Source organism: Lynx canadensis, chromosome B3 (genome assembly GCF_007474595.2).
Source record: "Lynx canadensis isolate LIC74 chromosome B3, mLynCan4.pri.v2, whole genome shotgun sequence".
NCBI lineage: Eukaryota > Metazoa > Chordata > Mammalia > Carnivora > Felidae > Lynx > Lynx canadensis.
Genome location: NC_044308.2, coordinates 5,622,374 through 5,632,671, shown reverse-complemented (window position 1 = coordinate 5,632,671; position 10,298 = coordinate 5,622,374). Strand labels below are relative to the sequence as shown.

The window sequence follows — 10,298 nt, the reverse complement described above, 5'->3', positions numbered from 1 at the left end:
TCCCTTGAATACACATAGTTCTTTGTACTTACCATAACTACCTTTTTAAATTTTTGGCTTTTAATTATTTATGCCTAGTCTTGCTCTCCAAAAGATTTAGAGGTGCTTATAAGAACACAAAAACAGAGGGCCTCAGTTCCGGCAGTGGTGGGGGCAAGTCTCGTTTTGCAGTCAGACCACTGCACACCTTGCTGCCCAAATGGGCAAAAAGAGCCTCAGCAGACAACTGGACTGAAGGAAAAAGAGGCCAAGACTCGACAGCAGAGCACACGCAACACACATAGGGAATACTCCCTGAAGGGCCAGGTCCCGGGGAACAGGGGACATTGCACTGCACGGCACTCCAGGACCTCTTCCTCATAAGGCAATTATTGTTAAGGGCAGGAGAAGTAGCTAACTTTCCTAACACCCAGAAACAGGCACAGAGAGTCAGACAAAATGAGGAGACAGAGGAATATGCCCGCCCCAAATGAAAGAACAGGAACAAACCACAGCAAGAGGCCAAAGCAAAATGAAGGTAGGTAATATGCCCGATAGAGAATTTAAAGTATCAGGTGGCTCAGTCAGTTGAGAGTCTGACTCCTGATTTCAGCTCAGGTCATGATCCCAGGGTCGTGGGATTGAGCCCCTCATGGTGCTGCACGCTCAGCATGGAGCCTGCTGAAGTTTCTCTCTCAATAAATAAACAAATAAAGATAAGATAAGTTAAAAAAAATTCTCTCTCTCTGCTTTTGCCCCTCTCCCTGCTATCTCTCAATTTCTAAAATAAAAAATAATAATAAAAATCGGGGCGCCTGGGTGGCTCAGTCGGTTGGGCGACCGACTTCGGCTCAGGTCATGATCTCACACTCCGTGAGTTCAAGCCCCGCATCGGGCTCTGTGCTGACAGCTGGGAGCCTGGAGCCTGTTTCAGATTCTGTGTCTCCCTCTCTCTCTGACCCTCCCCCGTTCATGCTCTGTCTCTCTATGTCTCAAAAATAAATAAACGTCAAAAAAAAATTAAAAAAATAATAATAATAAAAATAAAGAAATGATCATAAAAAGACCCACTGAACTTGAGAAAAGAGTGGAAAACATCAGTGAAACCCTTAACACGGAGATAAAAGGAACCAATCAGAGATTGAGAATACAATAAATGAAATTAAAAATACACTTGATAGAATAAAATACACTTGACAGGTTAGTTGAAGCACAAGAATGAATTAAAGACCTGGAAGACTGAATAATGGAAAGGAACCAAGGTGAGGAAAGGAGAGGAAAGAAAATTATACAAATTGAGAATAGTCTTCAGGAACTCAGGAACTCCATCAAGTGTAATAACATTCCCTATTATAAGGATCTCAGAAGAAGAGAGAGATGGGGGCAGAAAACTTATTTGAAGAAATAAGAGCTGAAAATTTCCCTAATCTGGGGAAAGAAACAGATCTCCAGGAGGCACAGAGATACCCCAAAAGATACCTCCAAAAATTCAACCCAAGGAGGTCCACAACAAGACACATAGTAATTAAAATGGCAAGAAGTAGGGTGCCGGGGGGCACCTGGGTGGCTCAGTCGGCTAAGCATCTGACTCTTGGTTTTGGCTCAGGTCATGATCTCACATCTGTGGTTTCGAGCCCCATGTCAGGTTCTGCACTGACAGTACAGAGCCTGCTTGGGTTCTCTCTCTCTCTCTCTCTGCCCCTTCTCTCTCTCTCTCTCTGAAATAAATAAGAAAAAAAAAGAGTGGGATGTCTGGCTGTCTCAGTTGGTAAAATATGTGACTCTTTCCTTTTTTTAAGTTTATTTACTTATTGTGAGAGGTGGGGAGAGGCAGAGAGAGAGGAAGAGAGAAAATCCCAAGCAGGCTCTGCACTGTCAGCACAGAGCCTAATGTGGGGCTCTATCCCTGGAACCATGAGATCATGACCTCAGCTGAAATCAAGAGTCAGACGTGCAACCAACTGAGCCGCCCAGCCACCCTGAGAACATGTGACTCTTAATCTCAGGGTCATGAGTTCGAGCGCACTTTTCACATAGAGCTTACTTAAAAATAAATAAAATGGCAAAAAGTAACAAGAAAGAAAAAAATCTTAATCAGCAAGCGAAGAGAAAACAGTTACAAACAAGGGAAACGCCATGAGGCTATCATTGGATTTTCCAGCAAAAACTTTGCAGGCCAGAAGGGAGTGGCATGGTATATTCAAAGTGCTGAAAGGGAAAAATCTACGGCTAAGAATACTCTATGCAGAAAGGCAATCATTCAGAATAGAAAGAGAGAGAAGGAGTTTTGCAGACAAACAGAAACTAAAGGAGTTCATAACCACTAAGCCAGTCCTACAAGAATGTTAAAGGGGACTCTGAGTGGAAAGGAAGACCGTAAGTGACAGTATGAAAGAGTAAAAGTATGCAAAAGAAGTAAAAATAAACATTTCTGTAAAAACCAGTCAAGGGATTCACAAAATATAAGGATATGACGACTTCTATCTAAAATGTGGGAGGAAGAGGAGTAAAGAATGGGCTTTAAGCTATTGCATCAACTTAATACAGACCGCTACATGCAGACAAGGTTACATACAAACCTAATGGTGACCACAAATCAAAAACCAGTAATAGATATGCAAAGAATAAAGAGAAAGGAACCCAAGTGTATCGCTAAAGAAAGTCAACAGACCATGAAAGGATCAGAGAAAGTGAACAGAAACAACCACAAAACAAGTAGCAAGATGGCAATAAATACATATCTATCAATAATTACTTTGAATAAATGGACTAAATGCCCCAATCAAGAGACATAGGGTGAGAGAGTGTCTAAAGAAAAAAGACCCATCTATAGGCTGCCTACAAGAGGTTCGTTTTAGACTGAAAGACACCTGCAGATTGAACGTGAGGAGACAGAAAACATTTATCATGCAAATGGATGTCAAAAGAAGGATGGGTTAGCAATACTTCTGTAGAACAAAATAGACTTGGGGCACCTGGGTGGCTCAGTCAGTAATCACCTGACTCTTGATTTCGACTCAGGTCCTGACCTCACAGTTTGTGACATCGAGCCTCACGGTAGTCAGCATGGAGCCTGGTTGGGATTCTGTCTCCCCGCCCCCCTCTCTCTGCCCCTTCCCCATCCGTTGCTTGCTCTCTCAAAATAAATACATAAACTTAAAAAAAAAAAAAAAGAACAAAACAGACTTTAAACAAAGACTGTAACAAGAGACAAAAAAGGACACTCTACAATCATAAAGGGGACAAGTCAACAAGAAGATATAACAATTGTAAATATTTACGCCCCCAACATGAAAGCACCCAAACACATAAAACAGTTAACAACAAACATAAAGAAAATAATTGATAGTATTACAATAATAGTAGGGGACTTTAACACCCCACTTACATTGATGGACAGATCATCCAAACAGAAAATCAACAACAAAACAATGGCTTTGAATAACACACTGGACCAGATTTCATAGATCTGTTCAGACCATTCCATCATAAAACAACAGAATACACATTCTTATTAAGTGTATGTGGAATATTCTCCAGCATCGATCACATAGTGGGTCACAAAACAAGTCTCAACAAATTCAAAAAGACCGAAGTCATGCTATGCATCTTTTCTAACCACAACACTACGAAACTAGAAATCAGCCACTAGAGGGGCACCTGGGTGGTTCAGTCGGTTAAGCAGCCAACTTCAGCTCGGGTCATGATCTCTCGGTTTGTGAGTTCAAGTCCTGTGTCTGGCTCTGTGCTGACAGCTCAGAGCCTGGAACCTGCTTCAGATTCTGGGTCTCCCTCGCTCTCTGCCCCTCCCCCACTCATACTCTGTCTCTCTCGAAGATAAATAAACATTTTTTAAAAGTTGAGAAATCAGCTTTTTTCCAGAAAAAATCTGGAAAGAGCCCAAATACATGGAGGTTAAATAACATGCTACCCAACAATGAATTAATCAAGAAGGAAATCAAAGAAGAAATAAAAAATACATAGAAACAAATGGAAGTGAGAACGCAATGGTCCAAAACCTTTCCAATGCAGCAAAAGTGGCTCTAAGAAGCTTATAGCAATCCAGGCCTACCTCAAAAAAGCAAGAAAAATCTTAAATAAACAACCTAACATTACATGTAAAGGAGCTAGAAAAAGAACAAACAAAACCCAACACCAACAGAAGGATGAGGCAAAAGATTAGAGTGGAAATAAATGATATGGAAACTAAAAAAACAATAGGATAGATCAATGAAACCAGACGCTTGTGCCTGGAAAAGAAATGATAAAACTGTACTCCTGAAACGAATATTACACTATATATTAACTAACTAGAATTTTTAAAAGTGTATTTATTTATTTTGAGAGGGGGGAAGGGAGGTGCAGAGAGAGAGAGAGAGAGAGAGGGAGAGAGAGAATCCCAAGCAGGCTCTGTGCTGTTAGCACAGGCTTGAACTCACGAACCGGAGAGACCATGACCTAAGCTGAAATCAAGAGTCGGATGCTTAACTGACTGAGCCACCCAGGGGCTCCTAACTAGAATTTAAATTAAGAAAAGAAAAAAAGTTAATAAAATTGATATACCTCTAGCAAGATACATTAAAAAAAGAGAGTAAGGACCCAAATAAATAAAATTATTAATGAAAGACGAGAGAGAACAACCAACATCACCGAAATACAAACAATTGTAGCAGAATATCATGAAAACCTATATGCCAATAAATTGGACAACTTAGAAAAAATGAATAAATTCCTCAAAACAAAGAAACATAGAAACCATCAAAATTAGGGGCACCTGGGTGACGCAGTCGGTCCAGCGTCTGAATTTGGCTCAGGTCATGAGCTCATGGTTCGTGAGTTCGAGCCCCACATCTGCCTGATTGCTGTCAGTGCAGAGCCTGCTTCAGATCTTCTGTCTCCCTCTCTCTGCCCCTCCCCTGCCTGCACTCTCTCAAAAATAAATAAACACTAAAAAAAAAAAAACCACATCAAAACTAAAGCAGGAAGAAAGAAGATTTGAACATGCTGATCTCCATCAATGAAATTGAATCAGTAATCCAAAAACTCCCAACCAACAAAAGTCCAGGACCAGATGGCTTCATAGGAGAATTCTACAAAACATTTTTTTTTAATGTTTATTATTGAGGGAGAGAGACAGAGAGAGAGAGAGAGAGAGCGCAAGCAGGGAAAGGGCAGAGCCAGAGGGAGACACAGAATCCGAAGCAGGCTCCAGGCTCTGAGCTGTCAGCCCAGAGCCTGATGAGGGGCTCAAACCCATGAACCGTGAGATCATGACCCCAGCCAAAGTCAGACGCTCAACCCACTGAGCCACCCAGGTGCCCCTGCCAGACATTTAAAGATGAGTGAATATCTATTCTTCTCAAACTACTCCAAAAAATACAAGAGGAAGGAAAACTTCTAATTCATTCTATGAAGCCAGCATTACCCTGATACCCAAACCAGACAAAGACACTGCAAAAAAAGGGAACTACCGGCCAATATCTCTCACGAATAGGATGCAAAAATCCTCAAAAAAATATTAGCAAACTGAATCCAAGAATATATTTAAAAATCATACACCATGATCAAGTGGGATTTATTCCCAGGATGCAAAGATGATTTCAGATCCACCTAACAATCAACGTGATATGTCACATCAATAAGAGAAATGAGGGGCGCCTGGGTGGCGCAGTCGGTTAAGCGTCCGACTTCAGCCAGGTCACGATCTCGCGGTCCGTGAGTTCGAGCCCCGCGTCAGGCTCTGGGCTGATGGCTCGGAGCCTGGAGCCTGTTTCCGATTCTGTGTCTCCCTCTCTCTCTGCCCCTCCCCCGTTCATGCTCTGTCTCTCTCTGTCCCAAAAATAAATAAACGTTGAAAAAAAAAATTAAAAAAAAAATAAGAGAAATGATAAAAACCATATGATCATTTCAACAGAAACAGAAAAAGCACCTGACAAAGTATAACAACGGTTCGTGATAAAAACCCTCTGCAAAGTAGGTTTACAGGGAACATACCTCAACATAATAAAGGCCGTGTATGAAAAACCCACAGCTAACATCATGCTGAATGGTGAAAAACTGAGAGCTTTTCCCCTAAGATCAGGAACGAGACGGGGGTGTCCACTCTCACCACTGTTGTTCAACATAGTTCTGGAAGTCCTGGCCACAGCACTTAGATAACAAAAAGAAATAAAAGACATCCAAATTGGTAAGGAAGAAGTAAACTCTATTTGCCGATGACATGATAGTCTACATAGAAAAACCCTAAAGACTCCACCAAATAACGACTGGAACTGATAAATGAATTCAGTAAAGTCAAAGGATATAAAATCAATGTACAGAAATCCAGTGCACTCCTGTACATGAATAATGAAGCAGCAGACAGCGAAGTTAAGAAAACAATCCCATTTACAATTGCACCAAAAGCAACAAAATATCTAGGAATAAACTTAACTAAAGATGTGAAAGGCCTGTACTACGTATGGAAACTATAAAATACAGATGAAAGGAATTCAAGATGACCCAAAGAAATGGAAAGACATTCCGTGTTCATGGGTGGGAAGGACAAAACAAGCTTTTAAAGATTTTACTTATTTATTTTGCTTTAGAATCAGTATATTTTCTAGAAAGTTTTTTTTAATGTTTATTTATTTTGAGATTGAGAGAGAGACAGATTGTAAGTGGGGAGGGACAGAGAGAGTGAGAGACACAGAATCTGAAGAGGGCTCCAGGCTCTGAGCTGTCAGCACAGGCCACGCAGGCCTCAAACTCACAAACTGTGAAATCGTGACCTTGAGCGGAAGTCAGATGCTTAACCGACTGAGCCACCCAGGCGCCCCTGTAATCAGTATATTAAGGAGACATTCAAACGTTTCAAGAATTGCTTAATTCTGATATCCAGATTTAAGCTTATGAACATAACTGTTGAACATACAATTAAAGCTATTCACCATAATTTGCTACACTACCAACATTAACTTGCAAGTTACTTCAGAGTGTAAGTTAAATGGTTTAAAGTAAGCCTGTAACATAGCTAAAAAACACCTTCCTATCTCATACATGCAAATTAACTTCTCCATGTCAATGCCTCTTCACTCTCAGTTACCCTGCTCCCGAAGTCACCACTCTGAAGCTTATCATGGTCCACAGAGAAGAAAAAAAAAGTGTAAACAGGACTGATTACATATATATATACATGTATATATACATATATATATGTTAAAAATGACATAGCAGAAGGGAATGCAATTCTATAATTGCAAGCCCTCAAACAGCAGCATATTATAAACTCCTTCTTAAAAAGGTATCCTTTCTGGGACACCTGGGTGCGTCAGTTACTTGAGTGTCTGACTTTTGCTCAGGTCATGATCTCATGGTTCATGGGTTCGAGCCCCGCGTCGGGCTCTGTGCTGACGGCTCGGGGTCTGGAGCCTGCTTGGGATTCTGGGTCTCCCTCTCTCTCTGCCCCTCCCCAGCTCACACACACACACTCTCTCTCTCTCTCTCTCTCAAAAATAAATAAACATTAAAAAAAAAACAAAAAAGCAAAGTATCCTTTCTATCACTGATACCACAGGCCAAATTACACGGCATGCCATCTTCAACAAACAGACAGTTGAGGCAACAAAAGAAATGCAGAAGCATCACAATGAATCCCACTTAAGAGAACTACAGACCAACACTTCTCTACAAATTAAGTTCTTTTTCTGATTGCCAATTAAACACAAGTTTTAACTGTACAGCTTAACAATTAAGGGTCACACACTGAAGTCCATACATACACCTAGCATTTCAGTCTAAGCTGTTTCATGTCCATAGAGCTGAGATCAATCACAAGGTATGACGTAATAAATACTAGGGGAGATTTTTCTTTTTTAAGTAGTTTTTACAAGTATTAAACTTACCTTGCATACTGAAGTCATCACAGACACAGCACAGAGTCAGAGCTTTTTATTTAAGTTTACTCTTCATTTAACTTCCAAAACACTACTATAGCTGAATATCTTTTTAATGTTTTTAAATGTTTATTATACTTTTTTGAGAGAGAGAGAGAGACAGAGCGCGAGTGGGGGAGGGGCAGAGAGAGGGAGACGCAGAATCCGAAGCAGGCTCCAGGCTCTGAGCTGTCAGCACAGAGCCTGATGCGGGGCTTGAACCCACAAACTGTGAGATCATGACCTGAGCTGAAGTCGGATGCTTAACTGACTGAGCCACCCAGGTGCCCCTATAGTTGAATATTTAAAGCAAAAGCAATAGCAAGTAATGAGCTAAGATTGTAGTCTTTCATTAACTCAATACCGCATATAAAATGCCAGCAGCACTATTTACTGGCTCCATGAAGAGGTCTGACCGCCAAACACCACCCCTAAGATGATGTTCATCGCCCTCATATGCTTCTCCATTGTAATGGCGCCATCTTTCCTGATGTGGGGCAAAGTCCACCAGTCCTGCCTGGTCCATTTCATCAGTCTCTTCCACTTCCTTCCTCTCAGGTAGGAGTTTTTCCAGCAGAGAGAGTTTATCAGGAGAGAGAAAGGCATTCTCAGGAAAGTTTACCTCAAATTCGATGATCAGGTGACCCTTGTCATATGGTCTACGATAAATTGGCACGCCTTTTGTCTAGCACACGCTTAACATCGCCGTACGTGACAATCTCACCTGGAATGAGAGGTGATGACAATGGTTCTGTTGTCCAGAGCAGACGTTGGCTTTTGAAAGCCACACAGTGCTTCAACCCCCTGGATGTCCACACACATGGAAAGATCCTCTCCTCACCGAGGAAAAACAGCCTGGTCCTTCTGATCTAAAACAGTGATGACATCTCCTGGTTCCAGAACCAGTTCTTGGTCTCCTTCACCATGGAATGTTTACCTTCTGGTCATCTTCCATGCCTTTGTCAATATGAACTTCTAGAATCTTCTTTTCTCAAACTATCTCCCTTCCATTGCAGATTTTACATCAATCTTTAGGACCGATCCGTTCCCCATGGCCCTGGCACTCCATGCACACAGACTGAATTTGCTGAGTCATTCCAAGTCCTCCCCCATGAGTTCTTATTTGCACCCCAGTACCTCAGCAATTGGGACAACATTCTTCCACTCCTTTCTTAACACCTGGGCCTTCGCATTTGTCGCAAATCACATTCTTTTGAAAAGCTAGTTTTCCTGTTGCACCATTATGTAAATCTGCTAAGGTTACAGAGAGCTAACCTCTCCTTTTCTCTGCATCCTTGTCCTCCTCCAAAAAACATATCAAAGATGTCCACAGGGGAGCCAAAACCACCACCAGCTCCTCCCTCTTTAATTGCCTGTTCTCCTCCTTTGTCATATAATTCCCTTTCCTTTGCATCAGAGAGCACTCCGTAAGCTTGAGAAATCTGTTTAAACTTCTCTCCTTCATTTGGATTCTTATCAAGGTGGTACTTCAAAGCCGGTTTCCTGTAAGCCTTTTGCATTTCTTCCTGGGTGGCATTGGGTTTGACCCCCAAAACATAATAAGTAGTTTCTATCTCTCACCATTTTCTATAGCTGGTGAGTGGGCCGAGGCCAGTATGGGGGAGCAGAAAGGAGCGCATGGCTGGGCACAGCTTGGGCGCCCACTGTTCCTCCACTTCTCACCGAGCATTCTGGAAAGCTCCCTAAAGATTTTATTTTCAAGTAATCTCTACACCCAATGCGGGGCTTTAACTCACAACCCCAAGATCAAGAGTTGAATGCTCCACCAACTGAGCCAGCTGGGTGCCCTTGAAGAACAAGCCTTGTTAAAATGTCTACACCACCCAAAGCAATCTATACATTTAATGTAATCTCTATCAAAATACCAATGGCATTTTTCACAGAACTAGAACAAACAATCCTAAACTTTGTATGGAAACACAAAAGACCCCCAAAACAGCCTTGAAAAAGAAAACAAAAGCTGGAGGCATCACAATTCCGGGCTTCAAGTTATATTATGAAGCTACAGTAACCAAAACAGTATGGTACTGACACAAAAATAGACACACAGATCAATGGAGTAAAACATAAAACCCAGAAATAAACCCATGATTATATGGTCAATTAAGCTTCAACAAAGGAGGCAAGAATATACAATGGGAAAAAGTCTCTTCAACAAACGGATGTCGGGAAAACTGGACAGCCACGTGCAAAAGAATGAAGCTGGACTGCTTTCTTTCACAACACATAAAACTCAAAATGGATTAAAGACCTAAATGTGAAACCTGAAACCATAAAAATCCTAGAAGAGAACACAGGCAATAATTTTCTAACACTGGCCATAATATTTTTCTAGATACGTCTCCTGAGGCAAGGGAAACAAAAGCAAAAATAAACTATTGGGAC

General features: G+C 41.4%; 1 pseudogene; it reads right to left on the bottom strand.

Moving 5' to 3' along the window:
* Positions 1 to 8,244: 8,244 nt before the first annotated feature.
* Positions 8,245 to 9,582, bottom strand: LOC115516251 (annotated as a pseudogene).
* Positions 9,583 to 10,298: the final 716 nt, after the last annotated feature.